This window comes from Triticum aestivum, chromosome 1A, assembly GCF_018294505.1.
Source record: "Triticum aestivum cultivar Chinese Spring chromosome 1A, IWGSC CS RefSeq v2.1, whole genome shotgun sequence".
Lineage (NCBI taxonomy): Eukaryota > Viridiplantae > Streptophyta > Magnoliopsida > Poales > Poaceae > Triticum > Triticum aestivum.
In genome coordinates this window covers 127926397-127934233 of record NC_057794.1, presented here as the reverse complement: position 1 = coordinate 127934233, position 7837 = coordinate 127926397, and positions in this window count along the sequence as shown.

Sequence of the window (7837 nt, the reverse complement as noted above, 5' to 3'; positions counted from 1 at the left end):
AAGGTGTGTACAGAAAGGATGATTTTGGTAAACTAAAAAGTAAATACTCAAATCATACAAGACGCTCCAAGCAAAACACATATCATGTGGCGAATAAAAATATAGCTCCAAGTAAAGTTACCGATAGAAGTAGACAAAAGAGGGGATGCCTTTCGGGGCATCCCCAAGCTTTGGCTTTTAGGTGTCCTTAGATTATCTTGGGGGTTCCATGGGAATCCCCAAGCTTAGGCTCTTGCCAATCCTTGTTCCATAATCCATCAAATCTTTACCCAAAACATGAAAACTTCACAACACAAAACTCAAAGTAGAAAATCTCGTGAGCTCCGTTAGCGTAAGAAAACAAAAGACCACTTCAAGGTACTGTAATGAACTCGTTATTTATTTATATTGGTGTTAAACCTACTGTATTACAAATTCTCTATGGTTTATAAACTATTTTACTAGCCATAGATTCATCAAAATAAGCAAACAACACACGAAAAACAGAATCTGTCAAAAACAGAACAATCTGTAGTAATATGTAGCTAGCGCAAGATATGGAACACCAAAAATTCTAAAATAAATTGCTGGACGTGAGGAATTTATCTTTTAATCATCTTCAAAAAGAATTAACTAAATATCACTTTCCAAATAAAAGTGGCAGCAGTTCTCGTGAGCGCTAGAGTTTCTGTTTTTTTACAGCAAGTGTAACAAGTCTTTCCCCAAGTCTTCCCAACGGTTCTACTTGGCACAAACACTAATTAAACACAAAAAACACAACCAAAAAAGAGGCTAGATAATTTATTTATTACTAAACAGGAGCAAAAAGCAAGGAACAAAAATAAAATTGGGTTGCCTCCCAACAAGCGCTATTGTTTAACGCCCCTAGCTAGGCATAACAAGCAAGGATAGATCTAGGTATTTCCATAATAGTAGGGTAGATTATTATAACTCATTTCATATTCTCTACATTCGACAGCAAGTTTTCTTTGAGGCAAGCAAAAGTAATCGAAAGGGCTAAATTTAATGGGACAAAAGTCCCCAAGATCAACCTTGGGAGGTATAGGTTCCTCCTTTGGTCCTTCATATTGCACAACCAATTCATCATTATAAGCATTCTTTTGACAGAACTTTGTGAGCCTATATTCAAGAGAATATCCTAGTTCATTATTTTGAATAGCCAAATCATCATTAAGTTCAGAAATGCTATCAACTAAAACATTGGTAGGAACCCTTTTTCTAAGATTTTCATTGAAAGCAACATAGTCTAGAGATTGAAAACACATTATTTCTTCTTGATCAAAGAGGATGGCCTCTATGGGAGGACGCCAAGCGTCCACCCTATAATGGCAAAGATTTCTTTGGCCTCTTTTATTATGAATCTAAACTCATGAGCCAAAAAGATAGTAGCGGCACGCTTAATAGAAGAATGCTCAATATTAGAAAATTCTAGGAAAATCCTTTGTATGCATGGATGCATGTGCATGAACTGTCTTTCAAGTTCAACTACAAGCATGGCAATAGCGTCCGCAAGACTACTAGTTCTATGAAGGATAGAACTACCCATAGAAGGTAAAGCACCGACACAAGTAAAGAAATCTTGAATAACTCCTTTTCCAATAATATTACCACTACCAACACGGAATTTTTTTGTATCTAAGATGGTAGGTTCTTTAGCAGGAGCATCAAATTTTTCCATGATATTATTATTGTGCATATCGACAATAATTTCCCCAATTTCAGACATAGAGGCAGAAGGTAAAGGACTAGCCATAACGACAAGCAAATGATCTAACGCACAAGCAAACAAACAGCAAGCGGGCAAAAAGAGGCAAATAGAGAAATAGAGGGAGGATAGAGAGAGAGGGCGAATAAAACGACAAGGGTGAAGTGGGGGAGAGGTTGAGTCTATGTGCGGTTCCAACGCCGTGGAATCTGTGGCCTCCTTAGTGGGATCAATCCTCCCGTCATTGGATGGCGCGGCTTGCTCCGGATCTAGGGCAAGAGCGGTTATAGGAGCAATCTCCTGGATGCGGCTAGATGACAGATTTAGTTCATGATCATTTGGGTGATCGGGAGCGGTGCCGCGGTCTCGAATCCAGCGAAGATCAAGTCACCACGGATGTCCGCAACATAGTTCAAGCTCCAGAATCTGACCTGATGGCCAGGGGCGTAGCTTTCGATCTGGTCCTGTCGGATTTCGGGTTCCGACAGACCCTTGAGGTTCAAACACTGGGGTGCGCGCGGAGATCTCTCCCCTACCGATCTACGTCCAATCTCCTCGCGTGATTTGAGCTGGAAACAATGAACAATATAAGGGACACAAGGTTTATACTAGTTCGGACCACTGTTGTGGTGTAATACCCTACTCCAGTGTGTGGTGTGGTGGATTGCCTCAGGGGCTGATGAGGATCAGTACAAAGGAAGAACAGCCCCGCGAGAGGTGTTCTTGAGCAGGTGCGATGAACTGCTAGGGTGAGTTCAGTCGCCTCTCTCTCTCTGCTAGGGTTTTATCAGATTTCTAGATGTTTTCTCCCTCGATGGATCGATTCTCGGTAGATGTCTCTACTCTGTGGTGGCTAGCTCTATTTATAGAGGCCCTGGGCCTCAGCCCAAATACTACGTGGGAAGGGCGCCAACAATTGGCCATTTTGAAGGGGAACATATAGTACAAGTTATCCTGACCAAAAGTGGTCTTCGGCTGCCAAAAGTACTGGTGATGACGCCGTCTTGGGCTCCACGGTGACCTCCATCCTGCCGCTCTGCCGGTCTTGGTCTCATTGCACCGGAACGACAACCTTTGCCTGATGCCTTGGCCTGTGCTTGCCCCCTTTGCACCAAAGGGGAACACAAGGACACTGCGCAGAACGGCGCCCGCCTGGTCTCGATCGTCATGGCTTACGTCACGGGTTCCTCACGAGGTACCCCTGCCTTGATCTCTCCGACTCCTCACGAGCCTGCCTGATGAGGCTGCCTCTGAGGAAGCTTCCTGTCATCCGCCCCGCGAGGCTTGGCCCCTCGCGAGGGTCTTGAGCTTGAGTTGATGAAGATGGGCCGCACTGGGCCCCTCTTGAGCCACGCCGCAGGCCGCAGGCAGGCAAGTATGGGGACCCCCGTTCCCAGAACGCCGACAGTAGCCCCCGGGCCCAAGGCGCGCCCGGGCTTGACCTAGCAGGAAAGCAAAGGGGCAAGCGCGAAGCGCCGCGGGCCCCAATAGCCTGCGGCCTTGGGCGCCGCGTGGCGATTGATTGGACATGGGCAACTGCGCTTCCCCACGATGCCTCGGCAACTGCCCATCTAACAAAAGAGGTGCCCGGGCCAGACTTACTTGCTTTGTTCTCCTTCGCCTCGCTCCAGATCCCCTTTCTTTCTCTCCTCCTTCTTGCTTCCAAAATCCTCCAGATCTGTCTCAATTCTTCTCATCCGGCATGCCATGGCGCCACGCAAGTCCCCGACCGAGGCCTGGTACTCCCCGGCCCTAGATTCCCCGAACCTGTCGGAGAAGAACCTTGCCCTTACACGCCTGATGACGGTGGCACGGGGAAGCAAGGGGGAGAATGTGCTCAAGGCCGGCTCTGACCAGCCTGAAGCCAAGGGGAGCACCTTCTATCCGCTCTTTGTGAGCGCCATTGTCACCGGTCCGGTGCCTCCTTTCTCTGAGTTCTTCTTTGCTGTTCTCCGCCAGTACAACTTGCAGGCTCTGCACCTCCACCCCAACTCTGTTCTTCTCTTGGCGATCTTTGCCTACTACTGTGAGGCTCATGTCGGGGTAAAGCCCTCGGTGGCCTTGCTGCGCCATGTCTCCTGGCGATCTTTTCCCTCCGGGTTTCTGGTGTCCATGTCTCCACATGTGCGAGCTTCATCGCGTACTCCAATTCCAATGCCATCTTGGAGCCTGGGAAGAGGATCGAAGGCTTCCGGAGCAAGTGAGTCATGGTGGATGTCGGGCGTCTCCACCCCCGTCTGGTGCTGCCTACGGGGCAGCCCAAGGCCGTCGACGCATGGTCTCGCGCGGAGCTTGTCGACCCCCGTGCGAGGGCGGTGCTGAAGAGGATAGACACGGACCTGAGGCCAAGCAACTTGGGGGCGGCAAAGCTGACTGGAGCCACGCTCCTGAGGGAGTTCTTGGAGCACCGGGTGGCTCCACTCTAGGAGCACTCACTCCCGTTGTGGAGGCTTGGGGAAGCGGACGCCGCCTTGCGCCTGAGCTCGGAGGCCCTGACCGATGAGGATCTGGTCACAGCCCTCCATTCCTTGGTTGGGGGGGACGTGGCGAAGCCGGTGGGCACCGCCGTCCCCCTGTTCCTTCGCGGCGACTAGGAGCAGGTGGTGAACGCCATGCCCACCTTCAACGGTGAGGGGCTGGTGCCCGCGGTAGCTCCCGAGGATCTTGCGGTGCTGCGATGGTGGATGTGTCCTCCGGCAGCTCCAGCGAGAGTGAGGAGGAAGAAGAGGCGGAGAAGGAAGAGTCCATCTTCGAGGCGACTAGCGAGGAGTCGGGGGAGTCCTTCCCTCGGCTCAGGTCTCGGGCCATCCGCTCCATGCCGGATGACGATGATGCCGGCGCCGAGCGAGGAGGGGAGGACTCTCCCTTGGTCACAAGGAAGGTCAAGTCGGGGCTGGTTCCTCCAGGGCCCGCCCCGATCCCTGGGCAGTCTGAAGCCATCCCCAGCCCTCCCGACGTGGCTTCTGCTTCCGGGCCTCCCGAGGCTGACCTGAGCTGCACACTCTCGGGCTTCAAGTTTGGCCGGAAGTTGCTTGGGTCCGCGAGCGGCGACCAGTAAGTGCTTGATTCCCGCTTTGCTTGGTTTCTGCCGCCGAGGCTTGACGTCCATATTCTCTTGTCAGGCCGGCGCCTGCGGCGAAGAGGTTGAGAGAGGCTTCTGCGGCTCCGCTTGGTGCGAGTCCATCTGTCGAGGCGGTGCCTTCGTCCGCTGGGGAGGAAGATGGCGCGGCTCACGCCTCCCTGGTCCGATCGTCCTCGCGAGGCCGACTGGGACGCCTTGGTGAGGAGCCAGCCCCCGTGGCCCCGCTGACCCTGGAGCCGACTGTGCTTGATGCTGCAGCCGGGGCAGCCAAGGCCCAGGGGGTTCCTTCCTGCCAAGCCATGATCACGCCGCCGTCTTCTTCGCCCGCTCTACCGGTTCTTGCTTCTTCTGCTTCCTCTGCCGCCATCCTGGACCAGGTCGCTAGCGAACTAAGCCAGCTGCGGGAGGATCTTCTGAGCGCGGACCCTCGCCTAGCGGCCGGGCGCCTGGAGCTAGCTTCTGGCTGGGCCCGTTCTGCTACCTCGGTTCGAGCAGTGCTGAGCCAGGCTGTGGCGGCCTCCGATGGGGAGAAGCAGGCCGCCAACCAAGCCAAGGCCACCCGCTACGCTGCCCTGGGCGACGCTGCGGCTGCCAAGGCTCGTTGCGAGGAGCCGGAGGTTGAGCTGCAAGGCCTGCGCGACGAGCTCGCCAAGGAGGTCCACGGCCGCCAGGAGAAAGAGAAGGAGATGAAGGTTCGGGAGGCTGCCGTCAAGGATCAGGGCACCAAGCTCGATGACCGCCACGGTGAACTGGAGACGCTGGAGCGGTCGCTGCAGGCAGAGAGGACCGAGCTGGACGCCAAGGAGAAGGTCCTGGCGGAGGATCAGGTGGCCTTTGTGAAGATGGAGAAGAGGGCTCGTGTCGCGCTGAAAACGCTTTATGAGAGCGGCTTGGAGGAGCCGCTGGCCGGCGTGAAGGACGGCCCCGCTGAGCTGCTTCCCTTCCTGGTCCGCACGCTTGAAGATGTTGTAGACGGTCTTGGCCCCACGGCCGAGGCCGAGGCGCGCGCCCTGTCTTCGGTGGCGCTGACGCGTGTCCTCAGCCACGTCTACCTGCGCACCCCAACGTCGACCTCGACGGCCTGCTGAGCCCATGAGCGCGACCTTGCCACCGCTGCCGCTGAGGCCGTGGAAGGCCGAGCCGAAGCTTTGCTGGGAAGGTTCCGTGCCTTTAGCATCTTGCCCGGGCGCGGTGCCGCCAGCTCCGCGGCCCTAGGAAGCGACGCCACTGGAGAGTGATCCCTTCGCGGCTTCTGTCCTGCTTTTACGCCTGCAACATGCACCATGCCTCGTGGAGGTATTTAGACTTGTGTTTGACATCATGAAACAATCTATGGCTTGTAATATTTGCTTTGAATTTCCTGGAATTTGCATTTTTCTCCCCCACTTGCTCGCGCTCTACGTCGGCAGGGCCCGGCCCCGCGCATACCTCACCCAGCGTTAGCCTCGACCGGAAACCAGGACGGGACTAAGGAGTGAGGGGCTACGTGGCAAGTTAGGCTCCTAAGTCGCGATGCTCAGGAGTCCCCCTTGACGCACAAGCAACAAGTAGGAAAGGGGGGAACGAGGAGTGGATTGATCGTTCTGCGTCGGCAGGGCCCGGCCCCGCGCGTACCTCACCCAACGTTAGCCCCGACCGGAAACCAGGACGGGACTAAGGAGTGAGGGGCTACGGGGTCCTGATTCGCAATGCTCAGGAGTCCCCCTTGACGTTCAAACGGGTTTCCATACCTTGGCTCCGCTCGGGGAGGGGCGCGTGATGACCAGGTCCGGGGGACCTGGCTGGGTGGCGTGCGCTCGGGCGAGGCCCGGGCATAGCCCCCGTGTCCAGCCCCCTCGTGCGGCGCTCCCGAGGGGAAGACGTTGTGATGGTGCCGGACACTAAGCTCTGGGCTCCCTGAGGTTGGTACGGCCGGAGGCCGCCCTCAGTTGTTTATCACCAGCGCGGAGCATAGCGCTTCCGTATGTGTACGGGCATAGCCGCTCCTCGGCATTGTCGTTAGCCAGCGCGGAGCATGGTGCTTCCACTAGTACGTGGGAGGGGTCTCCCCTTCGAGAGGAGCCCCCGGGGCGTGCACAACCCCGCCCTGACACGTGGCCGGCACGGTAGGGCTAGGAGAGGTGTATCTGGGCACTCGTGAGCCAGCACGGGACTCACGAGGCCCTACCTCGAGGCGGGTTGCGCCTGGCTCTGGGCCTTTATCAATGGTGTGTTCCTGCAGGGTGGTCAGAATGCAAATGCTCTACGTCCTTAGGTCCCGGCCCTCGAGCGAGCTTAGCCGCCGCTGGTATGACAGGTCGCGATGCCGTGGGTCAAGGCCGTGGGGTGAGGGCTGGAGAGCCAGTAGGAGTCCATGAGTCGCGATGCTCGGGTACCCCCCCTTTTAACATGCAAGCACTTTGCATGAAAGCAGAGAAGCCCGCGATAAGCAGGAGGTGATAATTGAGTGCGAAAGAGCAAATTCATTTTAAATAGACGCAGGAAAAGCAAATGCTGCAGGGCCAGGTCCGAGTAGCTCGAGGATGAAGCAGCCCGAGGGGCGCCCCCGACAAGGTAAGTAACGAGCATAAGCAAAACGGATACATGCCGCAGGGACGAACCCACGCGACCTGGGAATGATGCGGCCATGTGGGCGCTCCCAGCTAAAAGCGGAACTTAGAAAGATGTCACCTGTTGCTGTTGAAGATGGAGTGATGTTGAAGAAGCAGGGTGATGCGCGATGAAGACGTCGACCCTCACGAGCCCCCAGGCCCAGGAACCTCGGGAGGCTCCGGGGGCACAGGTGGGTCTCCGAGAGCCATCTCCATCTCTGCCTAGACCGCACGATGCCTAACCTCCTGAGCCTCCAGAATGCTCCTCAGCAAGCGCTGATGAGCGGCGACTGCGTTCGGTAGGCCGAGAGGCATGCGAACGTATCTGTGAGGTGGACCCTCGCAGCGCCCAACGCGCGAAGGCCAGAGGCGCTCCTGAGACGCGGCTTGGTTGAACCCTGGCACGTCGATGCAGACGCGCAGCCCACCATCCTCACCTGGATGCGGGGCCATGGCAGG